This window comes from Leopardus geoffroyi, chromosome C3 (genome assembly GCF_018350155.1).
Source record: "Leopardus geoffroyi isolate Oge1 chromosome C3, O.geoffroyi_Oge1_pat1.0, whole genome shotgun sequence".
Classification (NCBI taxonomy): Eukaryota; Metazoa; Chordata; class Mammalia; order Carnivora; family Felidae; genus Leopardus; species Leopardus geoffroyi.
Window position 1 is genome coordinate 130495186 of NC_059338.1, and position 10229 is coordinate 130505414.

The 10229-nt window shown below is 42.5% G+C and overlaps 1 pseudogene; it reads right to left on the minus strand.

The window, feature by feature from the left end:
• Positions 1-3005: 3005 nt before the first annotated feature.
• On the minus strand, positions 3006-3532 carry LOC123584927 (annotated as a pseudogene).
• Positions 3533-10229: the final 6697 nt, after the last annotated feature.

The window sequence follows — 10229 nt, forward strand, 5'->3', positions numbered from 1 at the left end:
GGATCATGACCTGAGCCAAAATCAAGAGTGAGGTGCTTAACCAACAGAGCCACCCAGGCACCCCTAATTTTTTTTAAAGTAATCTCTATGCCCAATGTAAGGCTTGAACTCACAACCCCAAGATCAAGAGTCACGTGCTCTACCCATCAAACCAGCCAGGTGCCCCTGTTTTCAATTTTTTAAGGAAATAGTGGCTGCACAAATTTACATTTCCACCAACAGTGCACATGTTTCCCTTTGCCATTTCTTGTCTTTTTGATAATAGCCATTCTCACAGGTATGAAGTGACATCTCATTGCAGTTTTGATTTGCATTTCCCTGATAATTAGGGATGTTGAGCATCTTTTCATGTACCTGTTGTTCATCTGTGTATCTTCTTTGTAAAGATTCAGATCCTCTGCCCATTTTATTTATTTATTTATTTATTAATTATTTTTTTTTAATGTTTATTTACTTTTGAGAGAGAGAGAGCAAACCAGGAAGGGGAAGAAAGAGAGACAGGGAGACACAGAATCCGAAACAGGCTCAGGCTTTGAGCTGTCAGCACAGAGCCTGACGTGGGGCTCAAACTTGGGAACAGCAAGATCGTGACCTGAGCCGAAGTCGATCACCCAACCAACTGAGCCATCCAGGTGCCCCTCTGCCCATTTTTAAATTGGATTGTTTGTTTTTTGCTGTTGAATTGTATGAGCTCTTTATGTATTTTGGCTATTAACCTTTCATCAGATACATGATTTGCAAATATTTTCTTCCATTCAGTATGTTGCCATTACGTTTTATTAATGATTTTCTTTGCTGTGTTATTCCTTTCTTATAATTATTTTTGATATTAGTAATTGCCTCTTTAATATTTTTACTTATTATATTCCTAGTGCATAGAAAGAATCACTGACATATAGTAAGAATTCAATAAATATTTTTAAAATAATGAATGTAATTGCTTAATTTTGTAGATACTGATCACTAATTCTTCCCCTGACAGTACAGTTTTCCGCATGCTTGAAAAGTTTCAGAGAGGGGTGCCTGGGTGGCTCAGTCGGATGAGCATCTGACTTCGGCTCAGGTCATGATCTCATCAGTTGATGAGTTTGAGCCTTGTGTCGGGCTCTGTGCTGACGGCTCAGAGCCTGGAGCCTGCTTCAGATTCTGTGTCTCCCTCTCTCTCTGACCCTCCCCTGCTCATGCTCTGTCTCTCTCTGTCTCAAAATAAATAAACATTAAATTTTTTTTTAAAGTTTCAGAGAAAGTATCAATCAGCACATTCTAGGTCATGCTCTGATAACGAATTACCCCCAAATGCCAGTGATTTTCTAGAGCAACATTGTTTTTTTGTTTGTTTGTTTGTTTGTTTGTTTTTCTCATGATATAAATCTGCCACGGGTTGGCTGCATACTGTCTTCACTCCCGAGACCCAGTGAAGAGCATCCTCTGTGGAACATGGCTGGTCTGTGGCAAGCGGCAAAGGACATGTGGCAGACTGGCTCTTAGTGTTTCTACTATGAAGTTATTTATCACTTTCACTCACAATGTACTGAGCCAAATAGGTCCTTGGCTAAGCTTGACATAATGAGGCAGGGATCTATATTCTTAGAAAGGGGCTCTGGAAGGAAGGGCATCATGGGGAGAACCACTATATTTGTGGCAGAGAAATACAGTCTTTCACAGTTAATGCATCAGACCCATTTTCTCTAGGAGAAAAGTCCTCCATTCTCCTTTGATGTGGATTGTTTGCTTTATGGGCCTGCCCCACAGCTGTCATGCAGGGACTTCCCTTGACTATCATCTTGGAAAATCCCTTTGTGTATCACATATATTGGTTCCCTGTTTACTGGATCTAGGTCTTTTTCTTTGTTTTGCTTTCTTACTTGCCTGCATTCTCCCAGTAGAAAGAGAAAGCAGATTCATGAGGTAAATTTTGAGACCATTCAGGCTTAAAAATGTCTTTACCCTCAAACATGATTAATAGTTTCACTAAGCATAGAATTCTAAGTTGATAATTTTTTCTTGGAATTTTTGGAAGGTATGTCTTCATTAACTTCCAGATTTCAACTTTTTTTTTTTTTTTTTTGAGAGGCCAACACTATTTTTGAAATAATTTGTTAATGTTTGTTTATTTTTGAGAGAGAGGGAGACAGAATCTGAAGCAGGCTCCAGGCTTTGAGCTGTCAACACAGAGCCCAACGTGGAACTCAACATGGGGGTCAAACTCACAAACCACGGTATCATGATCTGAGCCAAAGTTGAACGTTTAACTGACTGAGCCACCCAGGCATCCTTAGAGGCCAATAGTATTTTTTTCTCATTCTTTTATTTGTGATATGTTCCCACTCTGGAAGCTTTTAGACTATTTTTTAATGACTGAAGTACTAAATTTCACAATAATGTGCCTTTAAATGGGTCTTTTTTCATTCATTGTGTGGGGTGCTTAAACTAAGCAAATAAACCTTAAAAAATAGCATCCAGTTCTTTTTTTAAATTATGTATTTATTTCTTCATTCATTCATTTATTCATTTATTTATTTAATTTGAGAGAGAGAGAGAGAGAGAGAGAGAGAGAGAATATGCATGAGCCAGGAGGGGCAGAGGGAGAGAGAGGGAGAATATCAAGCAGACTCCATGCTCAGCGCTGAGCTTGATGTGAGCCCGGATCCCACAACCCTGGGATCATGACCTGAGCTGAAATCAAGAGTCAGCCTCTCAACCAACTGAGCCACCGGGTGCCCCTATTTAAAAAAAAAATGGGGCGCCTGGGTGGCGCAGTCGGTTAAGCGTCCGACTTCAGCCAGGTCACGATCAAGCGGCCCGTGAGTTCGAGCCCCGCGTCAGGCTCTGGGCTGATGGCTCAGAGCCTGGAGCCTGTTTCCGATTCTGTGTCTCCCTCTCTCTCTGCCCCTCCCCCGTTCATGCTCTGTCTCTCTCTGTCCCAAAAATAAATAAACGTTGAAAAAAAAAATAAAAAAAAAATTTTTTTTTTTTTTTTAGTTTATGCCTTTGACAATCATTGGTTAGTTCTCATCCACATTAACTGTCTGTAGATTTTTTAAGGTGGTGACAGGTACATAGATAACTAACATAAAGAGCTTGTTTGGCGAATCTTCATCCTCCTTCCATTTTCTGGACAACCGCATATGGATACAATATGGAACATTCCTTATTCATTTGGCTCAGACAGCATTGTTGAGCACTGACTGGTGTGAATGTGCACATCTGGAGTCCTCATTTCCTTCATGGCAAATTTCCAGATCTCTGCGAGTGTCTTCTTGAAACCCACTCCATAGGTGTTCTTGTGAATAATGCTAGTATGAGTAACAAGAAATATTTCTTCTTGCATAAGCTTATATCAGCGCAGATAACCATTGGTGGTATATTCTCTGGTCACTACCGCGTTGATGGTGGAATGGCCCTTCTTCTTCTGGCCACCCTTCTTTGTGGGAACCATTCTGCCAGGCCCTGGTTGGAAAGGAAGCAGCATCCACTTCTTTTAAAGGATACAATATATTCTCTAAACTTTGATGAATAACTAAAAACAAACAAACAGGGGCACCTGGGTGGCTCGGTTGAGCATCTGACTCTTGATTTCAGCTCAGATCATGATCTCACAGTTCATCAGTTTGAACTCTATATCAGGCTCTGTGCTGTCAGTATGGACCCCACTTCGGGTCTTCTGTCTCCCTCTCTCTTTGACCCTCCCCATCCTCAAAAAGAAACATTAAAAAATTTTTAAAAAAAGAAGTATGAGCCACATGTTTTATATGTGTGTGTGTGTGTGTGTGTGTATATATATATATATATATATATATATATATATATAATCAGTCGGTGGACATATGTTATTATACATTTGGCCAAATCCATAGAAAGTAAAATATAGTGAACCCTAATATAAACTATGGACTTTGGATGATAATGATGTGTCAATGTAGGCTCATCAGTTGTCATAAATGTGCCACTCTGGTGGGGGATGTTGATAATGGAGGAAGCAATGCTTGTGTGATGACAGAGGGCATATGGGAAATCTCTGTATCTTCCACTTAATTTGCTAAGAACCTAAACCTAAAAAACTAAGTCTTTTTTGGGGGGTACCTGTATGGCTTAGTCAGTGGAGCATGTGACTCTTGAACTCGGGGTTGTGGATTCAAGCCCCGTGTTGGGTGTAGAGATTACTTAAAAATGAAATCTTAAAAATATTAAGTCTGTTTTTAAAAAAATGATCAGTTAAGGGGCGCCTGGGTGGCTCAGTCGGTTAAGCATCTGACTTCAGCTCAGGTCGTGATCTCACAGTCTGTGAGTTTGAGCTCTGCTTCAGGCTCTGTACTAACAGCTCAGAGCCTGGAGCCTGCTTCAGATTCTGTGTCTCCCTCTCTCTCTGCCCCTCCCCTGCTCACACACTCTCTCTCTCTCTCTCAAAAAATAAATAAACAGTAAAAAAAAAAAAGATCAGTTAAAAAAAAAGATTAGTTGATCATTAAAGATATAGGGAGAAATTAGCAATGTAAATGACCTTTCTTGTTTTACCAGAAATCTGCCAACCTAGGTGGGAATTGGAGCCTTTGGCTCCATCTACAGGCAGAGTCCCTCTGTGTCTAAGTCTCTGTGCCTTAATGTTTCCCAAAATATGCTCCATAGATGTGCTCCCTGCCAAAAAGTTCCTATGGTCATATAAATTTAGGAAACAGAACATGTCCTTTTCCTTCCTCGAGACACCAACCATACTGGCAGAAAAAAGGCTCTGAGGAATCCTACGGTAAAGAAGCTTTAGCTTTATTGAACTCACAGCTTCTTAGACATATTTTATCAAAGAATCCTGTCCTCACATAAAAGCTATGCATGTCTATTGAAATGATGCCATGGAATTACAGTTCATGATATTTTGGATCAGTCCTGTTTATGGTCTGGAATTTGGGAATTCATAGGTCAAATGTTTCCATACTTGATATTGTTAATCCTGTTTTAAATGGCTTCTGGCTTTGTATTCTGAATTTAGAGGCTCCAAGGGTAATTCTGACAGTATTCATTAGGCCTGCCACAGCCCTATTCAAAGGAATGCTGGGAAAAGGGAAAACTGTGCCCTGATAAGATCTAGTGATGAGGGTTTTCAATCCTTTAGTCTGTAAGGAGGAGACAGACAGGACAGACACTCACTGAATGGAAGTAGAAAAGTGGGGCTAACATGGGAGTGGGGTGGGAGGGGTTAGACCATTTCTGACTTAAGGGTATTAAGCAAACCACCAACTAGCTTAAGGAAATTGACTGGCTCCCCAGCACAGAGACCATGTGCTCACCATTTTGGGTAGCTCTACACAGAAGCCCCGGCTGAGGGCCAGCGGGGCTGGAAATTCAGGGCATCTTCTGCTCACTCCCTTTTCCTTGGCATAAAGATGATACCTAATCAACAACACTTGTGCTTATGGAGCTGTGTCCAGCTGGAGGGGTACATTTAAAAAGGTCTCTTAAAGGCATTTGTGACATAAGAAGAAACACATAGTTGGTCTCTGCCTCCAGTTCCTGACACAGAGCTCCTAAAATCCTTGTAATTTCCTGAGTGATAGGCGAGATAGGAGCATTTTTTGTTATAATATTTAGTCTTTCCCGACACGAGAGCTTCTAAGATACTTGGAATCTACAGAGGGTAGAGGAAAAAGAGTCTATACCTACCAGCGACAGTGAGGCCTGCCAGTGTATTAAGAAATCTTCTGGTGTCACTCTGCACCCCTGACACTGTGTGGAGCCAGCCAACTTGAAGTTTGGGAAGAGAAAGGATGAAAGGTTTGCGGATGAAGAACGTTTGATTCCTAGGTGTCCACATGGTCCCTAATGGATGAAGCACCATCTATGCTGCAATTTGCTAAAGGTAAAAGTTACCGATGAGTTTAGAGACGGATACAGCTCCCTGGGAGTTGTTTTACTGGATGCATAAGAAAATGCAATCCAATGAGCAAAAGGTAAAATATACGATCCCTTGGTTACTGTTACCCATGATAACTAAGATGGTATTAAAACAGAGTGCTGAGTTGAGCCTTGATGCTAGATCAGGGTCAGATTTCTGTTTGATCTGAGCTTAGGCCACTGGCCTCAAAGCCCCCGTCAGAGGGAAGAGCTACGCAGGCACAGCAGAGAATACCTCTAAGACCTCTGGCCACCAATAAGATGGTCCACATTAGAAGGGGGCAAAAGCAGGAAATGACTGAAAACAGGGAGTATAGGGTGGCAGGGTGCCATTTTGTGGGCAGGTATCATCAGTTTCTTGAAGACCCTTTATCAAAATGGATTTTCAGAGTAATTTATGGGGAGTGGCTTTGGTTTTGAATATTGTAGATGGAAGAGCAGGTCTGGGTTCATACAGGACCCACAGCTACTAATGAAGAATCACAGATGGGTACACCTGATCCAGACACTTGTTCCTGAGGGAACAGCTAGCCTCATTTACTGGATAAAAGCCACTATAAGATCTGTTTACCCTGAGAAGGGAGACTACCCAACTGTCTCTATAAATGCAAGTGGAACACCATAGAAGAAGCAGCTGATATGTTTCATATGCAAGCCATGTAGGACTGGCTTCATGATAATCAGGATATTCACTTACTAAAAATGCCCATTATCCAAGTTATGGTAAACGCTGTGCTTGAGGGAGCCGCCTTCACAGGGGCACCCCATTATAAGAGTAGTGCTGCATAACTAAGCAACAGTCTAGAAGCCTTGTGGAATTTGCTGTCTTAAGCTTCCCCTCATTAGTCTTACAGATGCTTATTAAACTATTAGTTAACAAGAGAATGGGAGAGGCAGAGGGAAGAGTCCAAAGCTGGTTTTAGGAAGATGAAAAATTTTATTTTATTTATTATTTTTTTTTAAATTTATTTTTTTTTCCAACGTTTATTTATTTTTGGGACAGAGAGAGACAGAGCATGAACAGGGGAGGGGCAGAGAGAGAGGGAGACACAGAATTGGAAATAGGCTCCAGGCTCTGAGCCATCAGCCCAGAGCCCGACGCGGGGCTCGAACTCACGGACCGCGAGATCGTGACCTGGCTGAAGTCAGACGCTTAACCGACTGCGCCACCCAGGCGCCCCGGAAGATGAAAAATTTTAAATGGCTATTAAGAAATAAGGTGGATAAAGGAAAGAAATATTGATAGGGGTGAAGAAAAGAGACAAAAGAGGTCAGTCAGGACACCTGGCTGGCTCAGTCAGAAGAGGATGCGACTTTTGATCTTGGGGTCGTGAGCTTAGGCCCCATGTTTGGTGTAGAGATGAAAGAAAGAAAGAAAGAAAGAAAGAAAGAAAGAAAGAAAGAAAGAAAGAAAGAAAGAAAGAAAGAGAGAGAAAGAAAGAAAGAAAGAAAGAAAGGAGGGAGGGGGGAAGAAAGAAAGAAAGAAAGAAAGAAACAAACAAACAAAGAAAGAAAGGAAGGAAGGAAGAAAGACAGTCATAGGACTCATCCTATCAGGGTGAAAATTGTTAGATGGTTATTTAAACAGGAGTTAATAAAACTGATATTGATAGGCTTAAAACACAGGTCATAATACTACACTATTACTAAAATGTTGAGCAGGCCAATGAGACCCCCAACTGCTCCTCCAACATTAAAGGGCCCCAAACTAGGCAGCTCTATTTACCCCAGTTTGGAGCAACTTTAAAAGTGAGAAATTGGACCTGCAATCACTTGGGGAAAAACAGTGAGGCAGATTAGTAGAGGTAAAGATTGGCAAAAGGGCCAGAGTTCCTCTGCTCCACCCTCTAGCCGAGAACCCAAAGCCTCATACACAAGAGAGGGTAAAATGGTCAGGGGATGGAGAAGTTTCCTAGAGTTCTTGTTAGGGGAGCCTCTTGTACTGTGCACCAACCATATTGGGGAAGTCCTGCCTGGAGGGCTATAATTAGATTGAGACGATGCAGAAATGTAGGCACCGTTCAGATTGTGAAGATCTGGAGCATTTCAGCGGGATTGTGTCAAGAGATCCTGTGTCCTTTGCCTTCCACACTGCTTAGCCTAGTGGTGGTCCTGTGAGCGTGACTCTCAGAAAGGTCAAGGGTATGCTCCACAGAGCAGCTGCAAGCAAACTAGGGAGCTAGGAGTGTAGGTTCACAGAAGGTTGGAACAGCTCTGGGTGGGGGTGGTAAGATCAACTGAAACTCAGTAAGGGTTGGAGGTCAAAGCTGGGGTAGAAGAGGGAAGGAGAAGAGAGGGTCAGACCATGTGTGTGCGGTCCTGGGCATCGAGTCTAGCAGGTACTGGATAGAAGAAGTTGTATATCAGGTTTTAAGAGATATGTGTGTGTGTGTGTGTGTGTGTGTGTGTGTGTGTGTGTGTGTTGGAGGGCAGTAGGCAGCATGGAGAGAATAACAGAGCAGGAATTTGGGCTCATGGAGCAGACAGGGTTACAGACAAGCACCAGACAATTTCTTAATATGTGGCATGTACTGTCACTGGCAGGTGTAGAGGAGGGGAAAACTGTTTTTATTTACCTTTCTTTACCTTTTTCTTTACCCTTCTAAGTTTTCGACTGGCACTTCTGTAACAAAAGACAGATTAACAAGAGAAGAGCATACATATTTATTTAATATAAACTTTACGTGATGCAGGAGCCTTCATAAAGAAATGAATACCTAAAGAAATGATCAAACCTGCATGCTTTTATACTAGGTTTGATGAAGACTTGTGGGAAGATGATGGGACAAAGGTTATGAGGTAAGTGTAGTAAACTGGCAAAAACTTAGCAAGAATGTTTGTGCAGACACTTTCTGTGTCCCTTCATGTTTGGTGATGAGAGAGCTCCTTTCCTCTGGGTATAGGGAGGGCACCTCTCATATGAGGGTTTTATTTCCTGTTTCAGGAGAAGATCAGAAAGTCACTCCTGCACATGCTATTTCTCAAATTTCTTCAGCTTAAAATATTCAGTATGCCAACGGGTCCTATTTTGGGGGAACATGTTCTAGACCCCCCATCACAGGCATATATGTTGAACAGGCATATATGATGAACGAATGACTTTCGCCTGCAGGTGATGCTGGGGTAAGGCTGGGAGAAAAAGGAATAACCCTTGCTCGGAGTGATGCCAGTCAGCATGACTTTGTCTGACTGCCTTCTGCTGGTCCCTCCCCAGGTCACGTCTCAGCTCCTCACTGGCAACATGGCCCACTTCCAACTGCAGTATGTCCCAGAAACACAGCACGATTCAATGTTACAATTGTACATCACTGCCTGGGGTTTCCTCCAGCTTCCAACTTACCCCTTCATCTCTTCTGCTGATGCAATTGTCAACTCCTTAGCTTGCCCAAAGCCTCCCCTTGACCTGGCCAGGAGAGTGGACTAGAAAAGTGTATGAAGCCTTTCCTCTTGACCCTGGTTTTTGTGATCTCTATAATTCAGGTGTGCAACTGTCTTCAGTGGGCAAGGAGAGTGTTAGATGAGTGAAGTCAGCGGCCATGATTCATGCAGACCCAGGTATCCATGGAAGGAAATGTTCAATGTCACCTTTATTTTAACACAGAGACAATACAGCGAAAAGACAAGGTGATATGTTTCAGAGAATGTACAGAGTTTTAAATCAGACTTTAAAATTATTCGACATGCCTCTCATGGAGAGATGGGGTCAAATTTCCACTCCTTGAATCTGGGCCCAATAGATTATGGCAGAATTCACAGCATGTCTATGCCGGTTTATAAGCCCAGGTCTTAAAAATCTGATGTCTTTGGGGTGCCTGGCTGGCTCAGTCGGTAGAGCATACAACTCTTTATTGCAGGGGCATAAGTTAGAGCCCCATGTTGCACGTAGGGCTTACTTGAAAAAAACAAAACAAACGAAAAACCAAAAACTTATGTCTTTGACCTCTGTTTTTAAAATTTTTTTTTGAATGTTTTTTTTGAGAGAGAGAGAGAGAGAGCGTGCGGGTGCGCGCGTGAGTGGGGGAGGGGCAGAGAGAAAGGGAGACACAGAATCTGAAACAGGCTCCAGGCTCTGAACTGTCAGCACAGAGCCCGATGCGGGACCCCGACTCACGAGCCATGAGATCATGACCTGAGCCAAAGTCGGACGCTCAATCGACTGAGCCACCCAGGCACCCTTGTCTTTGACTTCTTATTTCTTGGAACCCAGCCACCATGCTGTGAAGAAGCCACGCAGCTACAGAGAGGCCACAGGTAGGTGTTCTGACAGATGGTCCCAGCTGACAGCCAGCATCAACTACAGATGTGAGTAAGTGCACACTTACATGATTCAGGCTCAGCTTGAA